We start from the raw sequence: 19,395 nt of genomic DNA, 5'->3' as shown, positions 1-19,395 counted from the left end.
AAGAAAACACAAGATGCAGCAAAGAAAAAACCTACTAACAACACACCAACGTATGCAGCAATTGCAAAGTTACAAGCAGACACTACAAAATTACTTCAAGCATCTACTCAGCCCACCTCCACCACCACCATCACTCCTCCAACATGTGACGTAACGAAGATCCACTATTGTTTACTATACCGCCACCACTCCTCATTGAAACCGACCAATCAGAAGCCTTATCACCAGAAACATCTTCCTATTCGTCTTCTGAAGATGACAACGAATATTCACTTCCTCCTTCAACAATACCTAACAAGAAAGGAAAAACAGCAAAAAAATCATCATCTCACAGCTCTCAACATGATAAAGATGAAGATATTAAAAAATATACTTCATGGACTGGAATTAACTTCTACACTACAGAAAAATATCATCAAGACATGCCGCTTCATGAGCTTTATTCTCACCTCATCGAAAAGACAGTCAAGTTTACCATCGATTCTTCCTGCTCAGCTGGAACTCTTCGTACAATTGAACTTTCTACTATTCTAAAGGCCATTGTAGACCAACTAGAAGATTCCAGCCAAAAACACTTGCTGACACGTATAAATTTGCTCCCTCTACAACGTTTTAAACGTCTTGAAAACGGAACTGAATCGTAAAACAACGCCATGACTCCAGGTAAACACCAAACCTCTATGAACTGACCAATCAACGATGAGCTCCTTCCATGTCGCCTGCAGCCGCCCAGCAAGATGCAGCCAGCACCTGCTGAGTTCCTGTTGCCTTCTACACCGTCTTCGTCAGTATTTCTGAAATACATCTCCATCTACGCCTCCAGTACTTCGGTACCACATGTCCCAAAGCGGTTGGGCCACTTGCCTTGATTCCTCCTCTTCCCCTCCTTCCCATCCTTTTCCAGTTATTTCCATCCTTCCTTATCCTTCTTCCTTCCCATCTTACGACAGCTCTCGTCGTCCTCGATTCGATTCGATTCGATCGAAAATACACCCGATACAGGTTTCCAAGTTTTAAGGTCCTATACTCGGAATCTGTGTAAGAAGAAACAAAGGAAGAAGGGGAACACTTTGATCTTTGGCAGGTTTCTCATCCCAGGTATGGAGTTAAAGGGAAAATTATGAAAATTATGTATTTTCCTTGGTAGATTACGCCACACCACTACTTGCTCTTGTGTCAGACTGGAAGCTTGGAAGGCTAGCTGGAACAACTGCAGAATGAAAGTGAGGCTCATCCTTGGATGCCCTCGCACCGCCAAAATTCTAAACATGCGGGAAGAATTTGATATCTCAAGCACCAGAAATCGTGTCACTGAAAGAAATTTCCTCATTGGTTTTAATATGCTCTGGCAAATTCATCCAAACCCTTGTACAGAGGTTCTTCAAACTTTCTTCAGCACTGGTGAGCACTCAGATGGATCATATAAACTAAAAATGATCTCCAAATAAATCAGATACATTATATATATCAAGTAAAACAACATTGACACTTTGCTGCACCATGGGAAATTACCTCATTTCAAACAACTATCCCTCATTTTCCTCAAAAAAATTAAATTACAGCTAGAGCTTTGCCTTCAAGTCAAACATGATTCTTTAAGCTGTACTGATGATTTAGTCACACAGCAAACTTGTCTACAAATTGTTTGTTGGTGACTCTGTTCAGCAATCTACTGGTGCAGGTGTAGTGTCGTTGATGTCATACAGAGGGATGGCTTTCATATAGAAATTCGAGCACCCATCAATAACTGGGCTTCTACCCTTCAAACTAAACTGTTTGCTATAATCCTCGCACTCAACTGCGTCCATGTATCTAAGGTTGACACTTTAATTGTAACTGATTCTCAATAATCCACAAATTCTCTTAACTAAGAGAATCAATTATGGCAAACTTGTGTCAGAAACCAGACACAGGTGTGATTGGACTGTAGACAGTGGAGTCAGAGTATATCTGCAAATTCCATCTCACATTGATCTTCAGCTGCATGTTAGAACTGATGAATCAGCAAAGGAGAGAGTGTGTTACAATGTTGTGCTGTCAGTAGTTTGAGGACAACAATACAAAAAGTAATTCAACTGAACAACATCGGCTTGAGACTGACACACGTCAGTTCGCTTATCATCATTCTATCTTGCAGGAGCCACATATCTATTGTATATCCATCAACAAGATCAACAGAGTCTTGGATGTCACTACCACCCGGCTGCGCTACGAGTGTTTTTATCCACTTGGCATATTACCAACCAGTCCTGACCTTGCCTAGAGTAGATCTCGTTTAACCACTTAAATTTAAATTCAGACATCCCTTGCTAAAACAAAGTAATATAAATAATTCAAACCCATATATAAGCTACACTGTAATATTTTTGTGACTAAATATGTTTTATATATAACATATTTTAGTTGTAACCAGATATAAATATTTAAATAGTTCATTACGACTGTAACTAGTATAGCAATCAAAACTTTGAGTCATGATGTACCTCTGTAATCTTTGGACTACCACCCACACCATGGGTATTGTGTGACTACCACCCACACCATGGGTATTGTGTGACTACCACCCACACCATGGGTATTGTGTGACTACCACCCACACCATGGGTATTGTGTGACTACCACCTACACCATGGGTATGGTGTGACTACCACCCACACCATGGGTATTGAGTGACTACCGCCCATACCATGGGTATGTTGTGACTACCACCCACATCATGGGTATGGTGTGACTACCACCCACGTCATTGGTATGGTGTGGCTACCACCCACACCATGGGTATGGTGTGACTACCACCCACATCATGGGTATGGGGTGACTTCCACCCACATCATGGGTATGGTGTGACTCCCACCCACATCATGGGTATGGTGTGACTACCACCCACATCATGGGTATGGTGTGACTACCACTCCCATCATGGGTATGGTTTGACTACCACCCACATCATGGGTATGGTGTGACTACCACCCACATCAAGGGTATGGTGTGACTACCACCCACATCATGGGTATGGTATGACTACCACCCACATCATGGGTATGGTGTGACTACCATCCACATCATGGGTATGGAGTGACTACCACCCACATCACGGGTTAGGAGTGACTACCACCCACATCACGGGTTAGGAGTGACTACCACCCACATCACGGGTTAGGAGTGACTACCACCCACATCACGGGTATGGGGTGACTACCACCCACATCACGGGTATGGGGTGACTACCACCCACATCATGGGTATGGTGTGACTACCACCCACACCATGGGTATGGATGCATAAAAAATATGTTAATTTCCACCCCACACATCTCCCCAACACCCTAGCATTCACCTTGTTTAAAACTGTCTATAAATATGTTAAACAACACATCTCTATCTACTTTTAATGGAACAATAACACCTCTCTTCTACATACAGTAACCTAAGCTTCGCTATTCTTTAAGTAACCTACTACCTATCCAAACGTTTGCAATATCTGCCACATTGCTTCCCCATCCACCTATCATATGCCTGTCATAAATCTATATATGTAACAAGAAGTTCCTTTCCTTAATTTAAATATTATTTACTTAGGTGATTCAGTGTAAACACTTTGTCTACACATTCCCAGTCCTTCCCAAGATTTCCTTTATTGCAATACTGCTGTTCATGAACTTTTTCTGGTTTACTCAACAGGCTTATTCCCCTATAATTCTTACAGTTTCGTTTATCCTCTTTGGCTTTCAACAAAGGAACTATGCATGTTGTCTGTCAGTCCCTATGTACCTTCCCCCTCTCATGTATATGTTGAACAAGTGCACTCCATTCCATAGCAACATTTCCGCCACCTTTAACATTTCTGACTTGATTCCCTCTACTAACTGACTCACGCACCTCCACACACTCACATCTAGCTCTTCCTCACTCCTACAAGATGCTATACATCTGCCTCTTCCTCACTCCTACAAGATGCTATACCTCTGGCTCTTCCTCACTCCTACAAGATGCTATACCTCTGGCTCTTCCTCACTCCTACAAGATGCTATACCTCTGGCTCTTCCTCACTCCTACAAGATGCTATACCTCTGGCTCTTCCTCACTCCTACAAGATGCTATACCTCTGGCTCTTCCTCATTCCTACAAGATGCTATACATCTGCCTCTTCCTCACTCCTACAAGATGCTATACCTCTTGCTCTTCCTCACTCTTACAAGATGCTATACATCTGTCTCTTCCTCACTCCTACAAGATGCTATACCTCTGGCTCTTCCTCACTCCTACAAGATGCTATACATCTGCCTCTTCCTCACTCCTACAAGATGCTATACCTCTGCCTCTTCCTCACTCCTACAAGATGCTATACCTCTGCCTCTTCCTCACTCCTACAAGATGCTATACCTCTGCCTCTTCCTCACTCCTACAAGATGCTATACCTCTGCCTCTTCCTCACTCCTACAAGATGCTATACCTCTGCCTCTTCCTCACTCTTACAAGATGCTATACATCTGTCTCTTCCTCACTCCTACAAGATGCTATACCTCTGCCTCTTCCTCACTCCTACAAGATGCTATACCTCTGGCTCTTCCTCACTCCTACAAGATGCTATACATCTGCCTCTTCCTCACTCCTACAAGATGCTATACCTCTGCCTCTTCCTCACTCCTACAAGATGCTATACCTCTGCCTCTTCCTCCAATATGCTATTTTTCTCTCCCATACTTTTCTCTTTATCTCATAGTGTCGCCACTAGCTTCTCTAAGCACTAACATTGTATCCTTCAGTTTACGCTATATCTCTTCCATCCCTTCAGTATTTCCTGTTCTCTCTCTAGTCCACCTTTCTCCCAATACTTGCTTATAACTTATCCAAATTGTCATTTCCTTTACCCAATGACGACATTCTCTGTGTACCCCATCTACCTCTTACTCTCACTGTGGCTTCCACTGGAGTTTACCACTAAATAATGTTCAGATATATCTATCATCCATCTTAAAACATCACCCTCAGAAGTCTACCCATCGTCCTTTAATTTACTAAGACATTGTTCAATAAACTATATCGTGTCTTTGCACTTAGTTACCCTGTTTTCTCAAAATACATATTACCTGTTGCCAGATTTCTTTCTCATGGCTTAATTAGAGGCCCCTCATTCTCATTTACTCTTGACACTCCAAACTTACCTACTCCAGTATAAGTAGTTCTTAGGCAGGGATGAGTGATATCACAATTGCTGTTGAATATATTTATAGATGAGGTTGTAAGAGAAGTGAACGCTAAGGTGGGACTGAAAGATAGTGAATCAGGTACAAGGTGGTGAGCTGTCACTGCTGTCTTTTGCCCTACTCCCTCTACAACAGTCTCTGACATTTTAGCATTTAAGTCCTCTACAAAGCAATTTTCTCATGTGGATAAAACCTCGTTAAACATTCACTTAACACCTCCCAAAATATGTCTGTCGGTTTGTTCGTCCGCTTCTGTCTGTCTGTCTGTCTGTCTGTCTGTCTGTCTGTCTCTCTCTTTCTCTCTCTCTCTCTCTCTCTCTCTCTCTCTCTCTCTCTCTCTCTCTCTCTCTCACTCTCTCTCTCTCTCTCTCTCTCTCTCTCTCGTATATATATATATATATATATATATATATATATATATATATATATATATATATATATATATATATATATATATATATAGGTAGTAGGTTGGTAGACAGCAACCACCCAGGGAAGTACTACCGTCCTGCCAGATGACTGTGAAACAAAAACCTGTAACTGTTTTGCATGATGGTAGGATTGCTGGTTTTTCTTTTTCTGTCTCATAAACACGCTAGATAACAGGGATATCTTGCTACTCCTACTTACACTTTGGTCACACTTCACAGACACGCACATGCATGTATATATATACATACATCTAGGTTTTTCTCCTTTTTCTAAATAGCTCTTGTTCTTTTTATTTCTTCTATTGTCCATGGGGAAGTGGAAAAGAATCTTTCCTCCGTAAGCCATGCGTGTCGTATGAGGCGACTAAAATGCCGGGAGCAATGGGCTAGTAACTCCTTCTCCTGTATACATTTACTAAAAAAGAGAAGAAGAAAAACTTTATAAAACTGGGTTGTTTAAATGTGCGTGGATGTAGTGCGGATGACAAGAAACAGATGATTGCTGATGTTATGAATGAAAAGAAGTTGGATGTCCTGGCTCTAAGCGAAACAAAGCTGAAGGGGGTCGGAGAGTTTCAGTGGGGGGAAATAAATGGGATTAAATCTGGAGTATCTGAGAGAGTTAGAGCAAAGGAAGGGGTAGCAGTAATGTTAAATGATAAGTTATGGAAGGAGAAAAGAGAATATGAATGTGTAAATTCGAGAATTATGTGGATTAAAGTAAAGGTTGGATGCGAGAAGTGGGTCATAATAAGCGTGTATGCACCTGGAGAAGAGAGGAATGCAGAGGAGAGAGAGAGATTTTGGAAGATGTTAAGTGAATGTATAGGAGCCTTTGAACCAAGTGAGAGAGTAATTGTGGTAGGGGACCTGAATGCTAAAGTAGGAGAAACTTTTAGAGAGGGTGTGGTAGGTAAGTTTGGGGTGCCAGGTGTAAATGATAATGGGAGCCCTTTGATTGAACTTTGTATAGAAAGGGGTTTAGTTATAGGTAATACATATTTTAAGAAAAAGAGGATAAATAAGTATACACGATATGATGTAGGGCGAAATGACAGTAGTTTGTTGGATTATGTATTGGTAGATAAAAGACTGTTGAGTAGACTTCAGGATGTACATGTTTATAGAGGGGCCACAGATATATCAGATCACTTTATAGTTGTAGCTACACTGAGAGTAAAAGGTAGATGGGATACAAGGAGAATAGAATCATCAGGGAAGAGAGAGGTGAAGGTTTATAAACTAAAAGAGGAGGCAGTTAGGGTAAGATATAAACAGCTATTGGAGGATAGATGGGCTAATGAGAGCATAGGCAATGGGGTCGAAGAGGAATGGAGTAGGTTTAAAAATGTAGTGTTAGAGTGTTCAGCAGAAGTTTGTGGTTACAGGAAAGTGGGTGCAGGAGGGAAGAGGAGCGATTGGTGGAATGATGATGTAAAGAGAGTAGTAAGGGAGAAAAAGTTAGCATATGAGAAGTTTCTACAAAGTAGAAGTGATGCAAGGAGGGAAGAGTATATGGAGAAAAAGAGAGAGGTTAAGAGAGTGGTGAAGCAATGTAAAAAGAGAGCAAATGAGAGAGTGGGTGAGATGTTATCAACAAATTTTGTTGAAAATAAGAAAAAGTTTTGGAGTGAGATTAACAAGTTAAGGAAGCCTAGAGAACAAATGGATTCGTCAGTTAAAAATAGGAGAGGAGAGTTATTAAATGGAGAGTTAGAGGTATTGGGAAGATGGAGGGAATATTTTGAGGAATTGTTAAATGTTGATGAAGATAGGGAAGCTGTGATTTCGTGTATAGGGCAAGGAGGAATAACATCTTGTAGGAGTGAGGAAGAGCCAGTTGTAAGTGTGGGGGAAGTTCGTGAGGCAGTAGGTAAAATTAAAGGGGGTAAGGCAGCCGGGATTGATGGGATAAAGATAGAAATGTTAAAAGCAGGTGGGGATATAGTTTTGGAGTGGTTGGTGCAATTATTTAATAAATGTATGGAAGAGGGTAAGGTACCTAGGGATTGGCAGAGAGCATGCATAGTTCCTTTGTATAAAGGCAAAGGGGATAAAAGAGAGTGCAAAAATTATAGGGGGATAAGTCTGTTGAGTGTACCTGGTAAAGTGTATGGTAGAGTTATAATTGAAAGAATTAAGAGGAAGACGGAGAATAGGATAGCAGATGAACAAGGAGGCTTTAGGAAAGGTAGGGGGTGTGTGGACCAGGTGTTTACAGTGAAACATATAAGTGAACAGTATTTAGATAAGGCTAAAGAGGTCTTTGTGGCATTTATGGATTTGGAAAAGGCGTATGACAGGGTGGATAGGGGGGCAATGTGGCAGATGTTGCAAGTGTATGGTGTAGGAGGTAGGTTACTGAAAGCAGTGAAGAGTTTTTACGAGGATAGTGAGGCTCAAGTTAGAGTATGTAGGAAAGAGGGAAATTTTTTCCCAGTAAAAGTAGGCCTTTGACAAGGATGTGTGATGTCACCGTGGTTGTTTAATATATTTATAGATGGGGTTGTAAGAGAAGTAAATGCGAGGGTCTTGGCAAGAGGCGTGGAGTTAAAAGATAAAGAATCACACACAAAGTGGGAGTTGTCACAGCTGCTCTTTGCTGATGACACTGTGCTCTTCGGAGATTCTGAAGAGAAGCTGCAGAGATTGGTTGATGAATTTGGTAGGGTGTGCAAAAGAAGAAAATTAAAGGTGAATACAGGAAAGAGTAAGGTTATGAGGATAACAAAAAGATTAGGAGATGAAAGATTGAATATCAGATTGGAGGGAGAGAGTATGGAGGAGGTGAACGTATTCAGATATTTGGGAGTGGACGTGTCAGCGGATGGGTCTATGAAAGATGAGGTGAATCATAGAATTGATGAGGGAAAAAGAGTGAGTGGTGCACTTAGGAGTCTGTGGAGACAAAGAACTTTGTCCTTGGAGGCAAAGAGGGGAATGTATGAGAGTATAGTTTTACCAAGGCTCTTATATGGGTGTGAAGCATGGGTGATGAATGTTGCAGCGAGGAGAAGGCTGGAGGCAGTGGAGATGTCATGTCTGAGGGCAATGTGTGGTGTGAATATAATGCAGAGAATTCGTAGTTTGGAAGTTAGGAGGAGGTGCGGGATTACCAAAACTGTTGTCCAGAGGGCTGAGGAAGGGTTGTTGAGGTGGTTCGGACATGTAGAGAGAATGGAGCGAAACAGAATGACTTCAAGAGTGTATCAGTCTGTAGTGGAAGGAAGGCGGGGTAGGGGTCGGCCTAGGAAGGGTTGGAGAGAGGGGGTAAAGGAGGTTTTGTGTGCGAGGGGCTTGGACTTCCAGCAGGCATGCGTGAGCGTGTTTCATAGGAGTGAATGGAGACAAATGGTTTTTAATACTTGACGTGCTGTTGGAGTGTGAGCAAAGTAACATTTATGAAGGGATTCAGGGAAACCGGCAGGCCGGACTTGAGTCCTGGAGATGGGAAGTACAGTGCCTGCACTCTGAAGGAGGGGCGTTAATGTTGCAGTTTAAAAACTGTAGTGTAAAGCACCCTTCTGGCAAGACAGTGATGGAGTGAATGATGGTGAAAGTTTTTCTTTTTTGGGCCACCCTGCCTTGGTGGGAATCGGCCATTGTGATAAAAATGAAAATAAATAAATAAATATATACATATAAATACATATACATATAAATAAATATATATATAAATAAAAATGTACATAAATATATATATATATATATATATATATATATATATTTCTCTGTGTTTCTTTCCCAGCTTCATAAACACTTAATTTAACCGACTTTTCACATCCTATCCATAGTTTAACATACATAATAATATTACAACTGCTCATTTAGCTCTAGTTCTTTCAGTTTCTTCTGATTTGTACCAATTTATTCCTCCCCACTCAAATTTTCCTGCCACTATTAGCTCTGTTTAGCTTAGACCCGAATTTTTGGCGTTCATAACATTAGCAACCATTTGTTTCTCCTCATCCATACAATACTATCCTAACTAGCCTACTCTTAGTACTGTGATGTACTGGATGTTTCTGGTTGAGTGTTGTGATGTACTGGATGTTTCTGGTTGAGTGTTGTGATGTACTGGATGTTTCTGGTTGAGTGTTGTGATGTACTGGACGTTTCTGGTTGAGTGTTGTGATGTACTAGATGTTTCTGGTTGAGTGTTGTGATGTACTGGACGTTTCTGGTTGAGTGTTGTGATGTACTGGATGTTTCTGGTTGAGTGTTGTGATGTACTGGATGTTTCTGTTTGAGTGTTGTGATGTACTGGACGTTTCTGGTTGAGTGTTGTGATGTACTGGATGTTTCTGGCTGAGTGTTGTGATGTACTGGATGTTTCTGGCTGAGTGTTGTGATGTACTGGATGTTTCTGGCTGAGTGTTGTGATGTACTGAATGTTTCTGGCTGAGTGTTGTGATGTACTGGATGTTTCTGGTTGAGTGTTGTGATGTACTGGATGTTTCTGGCTGAGTGTTGTGATGTACTGGATGTTTCTGGCTGAGTGTTGTGATGTACTGGATGTTTCTGGCTGAGTGTTGTGATGTACTGGATGTTTCTGGCTGAGTGTTGTGATGTACTGGATGTTTCTGGTTGAGTGTTGTGATGTACTGGATGTTTCTGGCTGAGTGTTGTGATGTACTGGATGTTTCTGGCTGAGTGTTGTGATGTACTGGATGTTTCTGGTTGAGTGTTGTGATGTACTCGATGTTTCTGGCTGAGTGTTGTGATGTACTGGATATTTCTGGCTGAGTGTTGTGATGTACTGGATGTTTCTGGCTGAGTGTTGTGATGTACTGGATGTTTCTGGCTGAGTGTTGTGATGTACTGGATGTTTCTGGCTGAGTGTTGTGATGTACTGGATGTTTCTGGTTGAGTGTTGTGATGTACTGGATGTTTCTGGCTGAGTGTTGTGATGTACTGGATGTTTCTGGCTGAGTGTTGTGATGTACTGGATGTTTCTGGCTGAGTGTTGTGTTGTACTGGATGTTTCTGGCTAAGTGTTGTGATGTACTGGATGTTTCTGGTTCAGTGTTGTGATGTACTGGACGTTTCTAGCTGAGTGTTGTGATGTACTGGATGTTTCTGGCTGAGTGTTGTGATGTACTGGATGTTTCTGGCTGAGTGTTGTGTTGTACTGGATGTTTCTGGCTGAGTGTTGTGATGTACTGGATGTTTCTCGTTGAGTGTTGTGATGTACTGGATGTTTCTGGCTGAGTGTTGTGTTGTACTGGATGTTTCTCGTTGAGTGTTGTGATGTACTGGAAGTTTCTCGTTGAGTGTTGTGATGTACTGGATGTTTCTGGCTGAGTGTTGTGATGTACTGGATGTTTCTCGTTGAGTGTTGTGATGTACTGGATGTTTCTCGTTGAGTGTTGTGATCTACTGGATGTTTCTCGTTGAGTGTTCTGATGTACTGGATGTTTCTCGTTGAGTGTTGTGATGTACTATATGTTTCTCGTTGAGTGTTCTGATGTACTGGATGTTTCTGGCTGAGTGTTGTGATGTACTATATGTTTCTCGTTGGGTGTTGTGATGTACTGGATGTTTCTCGTTGAGTGTTGTGATGTACTGGATGTTTCTCGTTGAGTGTTCTGATGTACTGGATGTTTCTCGTTGAGTGTTGTGATGTACTATATGTTTCTCGTTGAGTGTTGTGATGTACTGGATGTTTCTCGTTGAGTGTTGTGATGTACTATATGTTTCTCGTTGAGTGTTCTGATGTACTGGATGTTTCTGGCTGAGTGTTGTTATGTACTGGATGTTTCTGGCTGATTGTTGTGATGTACTGGATGTTTCTGGCTGAGTGTTGTGATGTACTGGATGTTTCTGGCTGAGTGTTGTGATGTACTGGATGTTTCTGGCTGAGTGTTGTGATGTACTGGATGTTTCTGGTTGAGTGTTGTGATGTACTGGATATTTCTGGCTGAGTGTTGTGATGTACTGGATGTTTCTGGCTGAGTGTTGTGATGTACTGGATGTTTCTGGCTGAGTGTTGTGATGTACTGAATGTTTCTGGTTGAGTGTTGTGATGTACTGGATGTTTCTCGTTGAGTGTTGTGATGTACTGGATGTTTCTCGTTGAGTGTTGTGATGTACTGGATGTTTCTCGTTGAGTGTTGTGATGTACTGGATGTTTCTCGTTGAGTGTTGTGATGTACTGGATGTTTCTCGTTGAGTGTTGTGATGTACTGGATGTTTCTCGTTGAGTGTTGTGATGTACTGGATGTTTCTGGCTGAGTGTTGTGATGTACTGGATGTTTCTCGTTGAGTGTTGTGATGTACTGGATGTTTCTCGTTGAGTGTTGTGATGTACTGGATGTTTCTCGTTGAGTGTTGTGATGTACTGGATGTTTCTCGTTGAGTGTTGTGATGTACTGGATGTTTCTCGTTGAGTGTTGTGATGTACTGGATGTGTCTCGTGGAGTGTTGTGATGTACTCGATGTTTCTCGATGAGTGTTGTGATGTACTGGATGTTTCTCGTTGAGTGTTGTGATGTACTGGATGTTTCTCGTTGAGTGTTGTGATGTACTCGATGTTTATGGCTGAGTGTTGTGATGTACTGGATATTTCTGGCTGAGTGTTGTGATGTACTGGATGTTTCTGGCTGAGTGTTGTGATGTACTGGATGTTTCTGGCTGAGTGTTGTGATGTACTGGATGTTTCTGGCTGAGTGTTGTGATGTACTGGATGCTTCTGGTTGTGTGTTGTGATGTACTGGATGTTTCTGGCTGAGTGTTGTGATGTACTGGATGTTTCTGGCTAAGTGTTGTGATGTACTGGATGTTTCTGGCTGAGTGTTGTGTTGTACTGGATGTTTCTGGCTGAGTGTTGTGTTGTACTGGATGTTTCTGGCTAAGTGTTGTGATGTACTGGATGTTTCTGGTTCAGTGTTGTGATGTACTGGACGTTTCTAGCTGAGTGTTGTGATGTACTGGATGTTTCTGGCTGAGTGTTGTGATGTACTGGATGTTTCTGGCTGAGTGTTGTGTTGTACTGGATGTTTCTGGCTGAGTGTTGTGATGTACTGGATGTTTCTCGTTGAGTGTTGTGATGTACTGGATGTTTCTCGTTGAGTGTTGTGATGTACTGGATGTTTCTCGTTGAGTGTTCTGATGTACTGGATGTTTCTCGTTGAGTGTTGTGATGTACTGGATGTTTCTCGTTGAGTGTTGTGATGTACTGGATGTTTCTCGTTGAGTGTTGTGATGTACTGGATGTTTCTCGTTGAGTGTTCTGATGTACTGGATGTTTCTCGTTGAGTGTTGTGATGTACTGGATGTTTCTCGTTGAGTGTTGTGATGTACTGGATGTTTCTCGTTGAGTGTTGTGATGTACTGGATGTTTCTCGTTGAGTGTTGTGATGTACTGGATGTTTCTCGTTGAGTGTTCTGATGTACTGGATGTTTCTCGTTGAGTGTTCTGATGTACTGGATGTTTCTGGCTGAGTGTTCTGATGTACTGGATGTTTCTGGCTGAGTGTTGTGATGTACTGGATGTTTCTGGCTGAGTGTTCTGATGTACTGAATGTTTCTGATTCTCTTTCTTAAGTCTTCGATGAATCGCGTCCTGGAGATGTTGGTTTTCCTGGGGAAGGTGCGAGGTATCTGTGAGCGCCACCAATATGACGTTCACAGTCTGGAAAGGACTCTTCCTGAAGTTTCTGTGTTAGCGAAGTGTCTGTCCTGCTTCCATCTTCTGTTTTTGTCCTGCCTCCGTCTCTTCTTGTCCTGCCTCCGTCTCTTCTTGTCCTGCATCCGTATCTTGTTGACCAGCTTCGGTTTTCCGTTGTTCTCCTGCCCCGTCTCTTGTTGTCATGCCTCCTTCTCTTGTTGCCCTGCCTCCGTCTCTTGTCCTGCCTCCGTCTCTTGTTATCCTGCCTCCGTCTCTTGTTTTCCTGCCTCCGTCTCTTTTTGCCCTTCCTCAGTCTCTTGTCTTGCCTCCGTCTCTTATTGTCCTGCCTCCATCTCTTGTTGTCCTGCCTCCGTCTCTTGTTGTCCTGCTTTCGTCTCTTGTTGCCCTGCCTCCGTCTCTTCTTGTCCTGCCTCCGTCTCTTATTGTCCTGCCTCCATCTCTTGTTGTCCTGCCTCCGTCTCTTGTTGTCCTGCTTTCGTCTCTTGTTGCCCTGCCTCCGTCTCTTCTTGTCCTGCCTCCGTCTCTTGTTGTCCTGCTTTCGTCTCTTGTTGCCCTGCCTCCGTCTCTTCTTGTCCTGCCTCCGTCTCTTGTTGTCCTGATTTCGTCTCTTGTTGCCCTGCCTCCGTCTCTTCTTGTCCTGCCTCCGTCTCTTGTTGTCCTGCTTTCGTCTCTTGTTGCCCTGCCTCCGTCTCTTCTTGTTCTTCCTCCGACTCTTGTTGTCCTGCCTCCGTCCCTTGTTGACCTGCCTCCGTCTCTTGTTGTCCTGCCTCCGTCCCTTGTTGACCTGCCTCCGTCTCTTGTTGTCCTGCCTCCGTTTCTTGTTGTCCTGCCTCCGTCTCTTGTTGTACTGCCTCCGTCTCTTGCTGTCCTGCCTCCATCTCTTGTTGTCCTGCCCCCCTTTCTTGTTGTCCTGCCCCTCTTTCTTGTTGTCCTGCCTCCGTCTCTTGTTGACCTGCCTCCGTCTCTTGTTGTTCTGCCTCCGTCTCTTGTTGTTCTGCCTCCGTCTCTTGTTGTCCTACCTCTGTCTCTTCTTGTCCTGCCTCCGTCTCTTGTTGTCCTGTCCGTCTTTTGTCCTGCCCCCCTCTCTTGTTATCCTGCCTCCGTCTCTTGTTGCCCTGCCCCCCCTCTCTTATTGTAATGCCTCCGTCTCTTGTTGTCCTGCCCCATCTCTTGTCCTGCCTCCGTCTCTTGTTGTCCTGCCTCCGTCTCTTGTCCTGCCTCCGTCTCATGTTGTCTTACCTCTGTCTCTTCTTGTCCTGCCTCCGTCTCTTGTTGTCCTGCCTCCGTCTCTTGTCCTGCCTCCGTCTCATGTTGTCTTACCTCTGTCTCTTCTTGTCCTGCCTCCGTCTCTTGTCCTGCCCCCATCTCTTGTTGTCCTTCCCCCATCTCTTGTTGTCCTGCCCCCATCTCTTGTTGCCCTGCCTCCGTCTCTTGTTGTCCTGCCTCCGTCTCTTGTTGTCCTGCCTCCGTCTCTTGTTGTCCTGCCTCCGTCTCTTGTTGTCCTGCCTCCGTCTCTTGTTGTCCTGCCTCCGTCCCTTGTTGTCCTGCCTCCGTCTCTTGTTGTCCTGCCTCCGTCTCTTGTTGTCCTGCCTCCGTCCCTTGTTGTCCTGCCACCGTCTCTTGTCCTGCGTCCGTCTCTTGTTGTCATGCCTCCGTCTCTTGTTGTCCTGCCTCCGTCTCTTGTTGCCCTGCCTCCGTCTCTTGTTGCCCTACCTCCGTCTCTTGTTGTCCTACCTCTGTCTCTTGTTGTCATGCCTCCGTCTCTTGTTGTCCTGCCTCCGTCTCTTGTTGCCCTGCCTCCGTCTCTTGTTGTCCTGCCTCCGTCTCTTGTTGCCCTGCCTCCGTCTCTTGTTGTCCTGCCTCCGTCTCTTGTTGCCCTGCCTCCGTCTCTTGTTGTCCTGCCTCCGTCTCTTGTTGTCCTGCCTCCGTCTCTTGTTGTCCTGCCTCCGTCTCTTGTTGTCCTGCCTCCGTCTCTTGTTGTCCTGCCTCCGTCTCTTGTTGTCCTGCCTCCGTCTCTTGTTGCCCTGCCTCCGTCTCTTGTTGCCCTGCCTCCGTCTCTTGTTGCCCTGCCTCCGTCTCTTGTTGCCCTGCCTCCGTCTCTTGTTGTCCTGCCTCCGTCTCTTGTTGCCCTGCCTCCGTCTATTGTTGCCCTGCCTCCGTCTCTTGTTGTCCTGCCTCCGTCTCTTGTTGCCCTGCCTCCGTCTCTTGTTGTCCTGCCTCCGTCTCTTGTTGCCCTGCCTCCGTCTCTTGTTGCCCTGCCTCCGTCTCTTGTTGTCCTGCCTCCGTCTCTTGTTGCCCTGCCTCCGTCTCTTGTTGTCCTGCCTCCGTCTCTTGTTGTCCTGCCTCCGTCTCTTGTTACCCTGCCTCCGTCTCTTGTTGTCCTGCCTCCGTCTCTTGTTGCCCTGCCTCCGTCTCTTGTTGCCCTGCCTCCGTCTCTTGTTGTCCTGCCTCCGTCTCTTGTTGCCCTGCCTCCGTCTCTTGTTGCCCTGCCTCCGTCTCTTGTTGTCCTGCCTCCGTCTCTTGTTGCCCTGCCTCCGTCTCTTGTTGCTTTGCCTCCGTCTCTTGTTGCTTTGCCTCCGTCTCTTGTTGCCCTGCCTCCGTCTCTTGTTGCTTTGCCTCCGTCTATTGTTGTCCTGCCTCCGTCTCTTGTTGCCCTGCCTCCGTCTCTTGTTGCCCTGCCTCCGTCTCTTGTTGCTTTGCCTCCGTCTCTTGTTGCCCTGCCTCCGTCTCTTGTTGCTTTGCCTCCGTCTCTTGTTGCCCTGCCTCCGTCTCTTGTTGCTTTGCCTCCGTCTCTTGTTGCGTTGCCTCCGTCTCTTGTTGCCCTGCCTCCGTCTCTTGTTGCTTTGCCTCCGTCTCTTGTTGCCCTGCCTCCGTCTCTTGTTGCCCTGCCTCCGTCTCTTGTTGCCCTGCCTCCGTCTCTTGTTGCTTTGCCTCCGTCTCTTGTTGCTTTGCCTCCGTCTCTTGTTGCCCTGCCTCCGTCTCTTGTTGCCCTGCCTCCGTCTCTTGTTGCTTTGCCTCCGTCTCTTGTTGCTTTGCCTCCGTCTCTTGTTGCCCTGCCTCCGTCTCTTGTTGCCCTGCCTCCGTCTCTTGTTGCCCTGCCTCCGTCTCTTGTTGCCCTGCCTCCGTCTCTTGTTGCCCTGCCTCCGTCTCTTGTTGCCCTGGCTCCGTCTCTTGTTGTCCTGCCTCCGTCTCTTGTTGTCCTGCCTCCGTCTCTTGTTGCCCTGGCTCCGTCTCTTGTTGTCCTGCCTCCGTCTCTTGTTGTCCTGCCTCCGTCTCTTGTTGTCCTGCCTCCGTCTCTTGTTGTCCTGCCCCCGTCTCTTGTTGTCCTGCCTCCGTCTCTTGTTGTCCTGCCTCCGTCTCTTGTCTCAACTTTTTATACTACTGTTCATATTGTCTGTTATTTACGTTGATATTGTTTATTTTGTTTATATTGTTTATTATACTTGCTTATGTTTGTAATGTTTATTATATTTGTTTATATTGTTTGTGTTTGTTTATATTTTTATGGTGTTTATGGTTATGTTTGATGTTCATGGTTATAGAGTTTAACTCTCTTAACGCTCTGAGTTATGTGTTTTAAACCTTCATCTGATGTTTTTGACTCTAATATTTGACAACAGGAGACAGAGAAATTAGAGCTTGGTAAGCTTTAGTTGTTCCCATCACCAGGTTAAGCTTTTTTTTCTCTCTCACTTTCTGAAAGGATGAAATAAATCTTGTTTTTCAGGAGTTAAACCAACCTGAAATCTGTCAGTACTCTGTCCTGTAGCAGTATTGTTGTACACGTCTTGTTGTACCGTGTTAAGGAGATTCCAGTGTGTTGACACATGGTTTTAATGTGTCTGTGGGGCACATGTGTCTGAGGCTGGGAACACTTGTGTCTGAGGCTTGGAACACTTGTATTTGAGGCTGGGAACACTTGTGTCTGAGGCTTGGAACACTTGTATTTGAGGCTGGGAACACTTGTGGCTGAGGCTGGGAACACTTGTATCTGAGGCTGGGAACACTTGTATCTGAGGCTGGGAACACTTGTATCTGAGGCTGGGAACACTAGTATCTGAGGCTGGGAACACTTGTATTTGAGGCTGGGAACACTTGTGGCTGAGGCTGGGAACACTTGTATCTGAGGCTGGGAACACTTGTATCTGAGGCTGGGAACACTTGTATCTGAGGCTGGGAACACTAGTATCTGAGGCTGGGAACACTTGTATCTGAGGCTGGGAACACTTGTGTCTGAGGCTGGGAACACTTGTATCTGAGGCTGGGAACACTAGTATCTGAGGCTGGGAACACTTGTATCTGAGGCTGGGAACACTTGTGTCTGAGGCTGGGAACACTTGTGTCTGAGGCTGGGAACACTTGTGTCTGAGGCTGGGAACACTTGTATCTGAGGCTGGGAACACTTGTATCTGAGGCTGGGAACACTAGTATCTGAGGCTGGGAACACTTGTATCTGAGGCTGGGAACACTTGTGTCTGAGGCTGGGAACACTTGTGTCTGAGGCTGGGAACACTTGTGTCTGAGGCTGGGAACACTTGTGTCTGAGGCTGGGAACACTTGTGTCTGAGGCTGTGAACACTTGTGTCTGAGGTTGGGAACACTTGTGTCTGAGGCTGGGAACACTTGTGTCTGAGGTTGGGAACACTTGTGTCTGAGGCTGGGAACACTTGTGTCTGAGGCTGGGAACACTTGTGTCTGAGGCTGGGAACACTTGTGTCTGAGGCTGGGAACACTTGTGTCTGAGGTTGGGAACACTTGTGTCTGAGGCTGGGAACACTTGTGTCTGAGGCTGGGAACACTTGTGTCTGAGGCTGGGAACACTTGTGTCTGAGGCTGGGAACACTTGTGTCTGAGGCTGGGAACACTTGTGTCTGAGGCTGTGAACACTTGTGTCTTAGACTAAACACATGACAGCCTTGCACTACCATGTCTCTGGCAGCAAATTACTGGGTAACATAAGACTGTAGGAACACCTGCAGTGGGCCAACTTATAATGTTATTTTCCCCTCTTTTTCAGATGTGTGGGCGGAGATATGTTAAGTGGGCGCCCACCTGTGTGACGTCACTGAAAGCCCAGTCTTGTGCCATGGATGTTATGTAGGTTCAGTTATAATAATAATAATTATTATAAAATTAATATGGAAACAGTGATTTAGTGAGAAGTTTCAAAACATCACAGATGTTAATGGTGGAAAGATAAGTTGAACACGGAAGTCTCGAAATTTTCGTGTTTGGAATTTAGTGGCATCGGGCAGAGCTATGATTGGCTGGCCGGGGGTGACGTCATCGGCCCCAGCCAGCCAATGGGCGGGCAGCTTCCTTCTTCTAGCCATCCTTGGCTTCCAAGATGTTGCCGCCGCTGCCGCCGCCGCCGTCACCGGCGCCGCCACTCACAACATTAAAAGTATGTGTTATTGTTTTTTCCCCATGCTCTGTTTTTCCCCATGCACTGTTTTCCCCATGCTCTGTTCCTTATAAGTTACCAGTATTAACAATGTATTTTTGTCTTCAAATTTTGAGATGGTCACCTGCCAGTCTTCTCACCTCCGTGTCTCATTTCCGGTTCATTTCTTAAGATACATCAAGTTTATTTTAAGGGGGAATTAATGTCCTCTTCCTTCCTTTATTAGATATAATTCTGTAAATATAGTGTTCTCTGATGACCGTGTTAAGACTGACTTTCAGCACTTGATGTGCCATCAACACTTGCTGTGCCATCAACACTTGCTGTGCCATCAACACTTGCTGTGCCATCAACACTTGTTGTGTCATGAACACTTGCTGTGCCATCAACACTTGCTGTGTCATCAACACTTGCTGTGTCATCAACACTTGCTGTGTCATCAACACTTGTTGTGCCATCAACACTTGCTGTGCCATCAACACTTGCTGTGCCATCAACACTTGCTGTGTCAACACTTGCTGTGCCATCAACACTTGCTGTGCCACCAACACTTGCTGTGCCATCAACACTTGCTGTGTCATCAACACTTGCTGTGCCATCAACACGTGCTGTGTCATCAACACTTGCTGTGCCATCAACACTTGCTGTGCCATCAACACTTGCTGTGCTATCAACCCTTGCTGTGCCATCAACACTTGCTGTGCCGTCAACAATTGCTGTGCCA

General features: G+C 44.9%; 1 long non-coding RNA gene across 1 annotated transcript in view; it reads left to right on the top strand.

Moving 5' to 3' along the window:
* Window positions 1–18,607, top strand: part of LOC138853144 (uncharacterized) — a 308,174-nt gene extending 289,567 nt beyond the window's left edge. Inside the window, exon 3 of the long non-coding RNA XR_011392367.1 lies at window positions 18,285–18,607. This is a non-coding gene — a long non-coding RNA (uncharacterized lncRNA). The remainder of the gene's footprint in view (window positions 1–18,284) is intronic.
* Window positions 18,608–19,395: the final 788 nt, after the last annotated feature.

The sequence above is a fragment of the Cherax quadricarinatus genome, chromosome 23 (genome assembly GCF_038502225.1).
Source record: "Cherax quadricarinatus isolate ZL_2023a chromosome 23, ASM3850222v1, whole genome shotgun sequence".
Classification (NCBI taxonomy): Eukaryota; Metazoa; Arthropoda; class Malacostraca; order Decapoda; family Parastacidae; genus Cherax; species Cherax quadricarinatus.
Note: the sequence above shows the minus strand (reverse complement) of the source record. Positions and strands in the feature narration are given on the sequence as shown.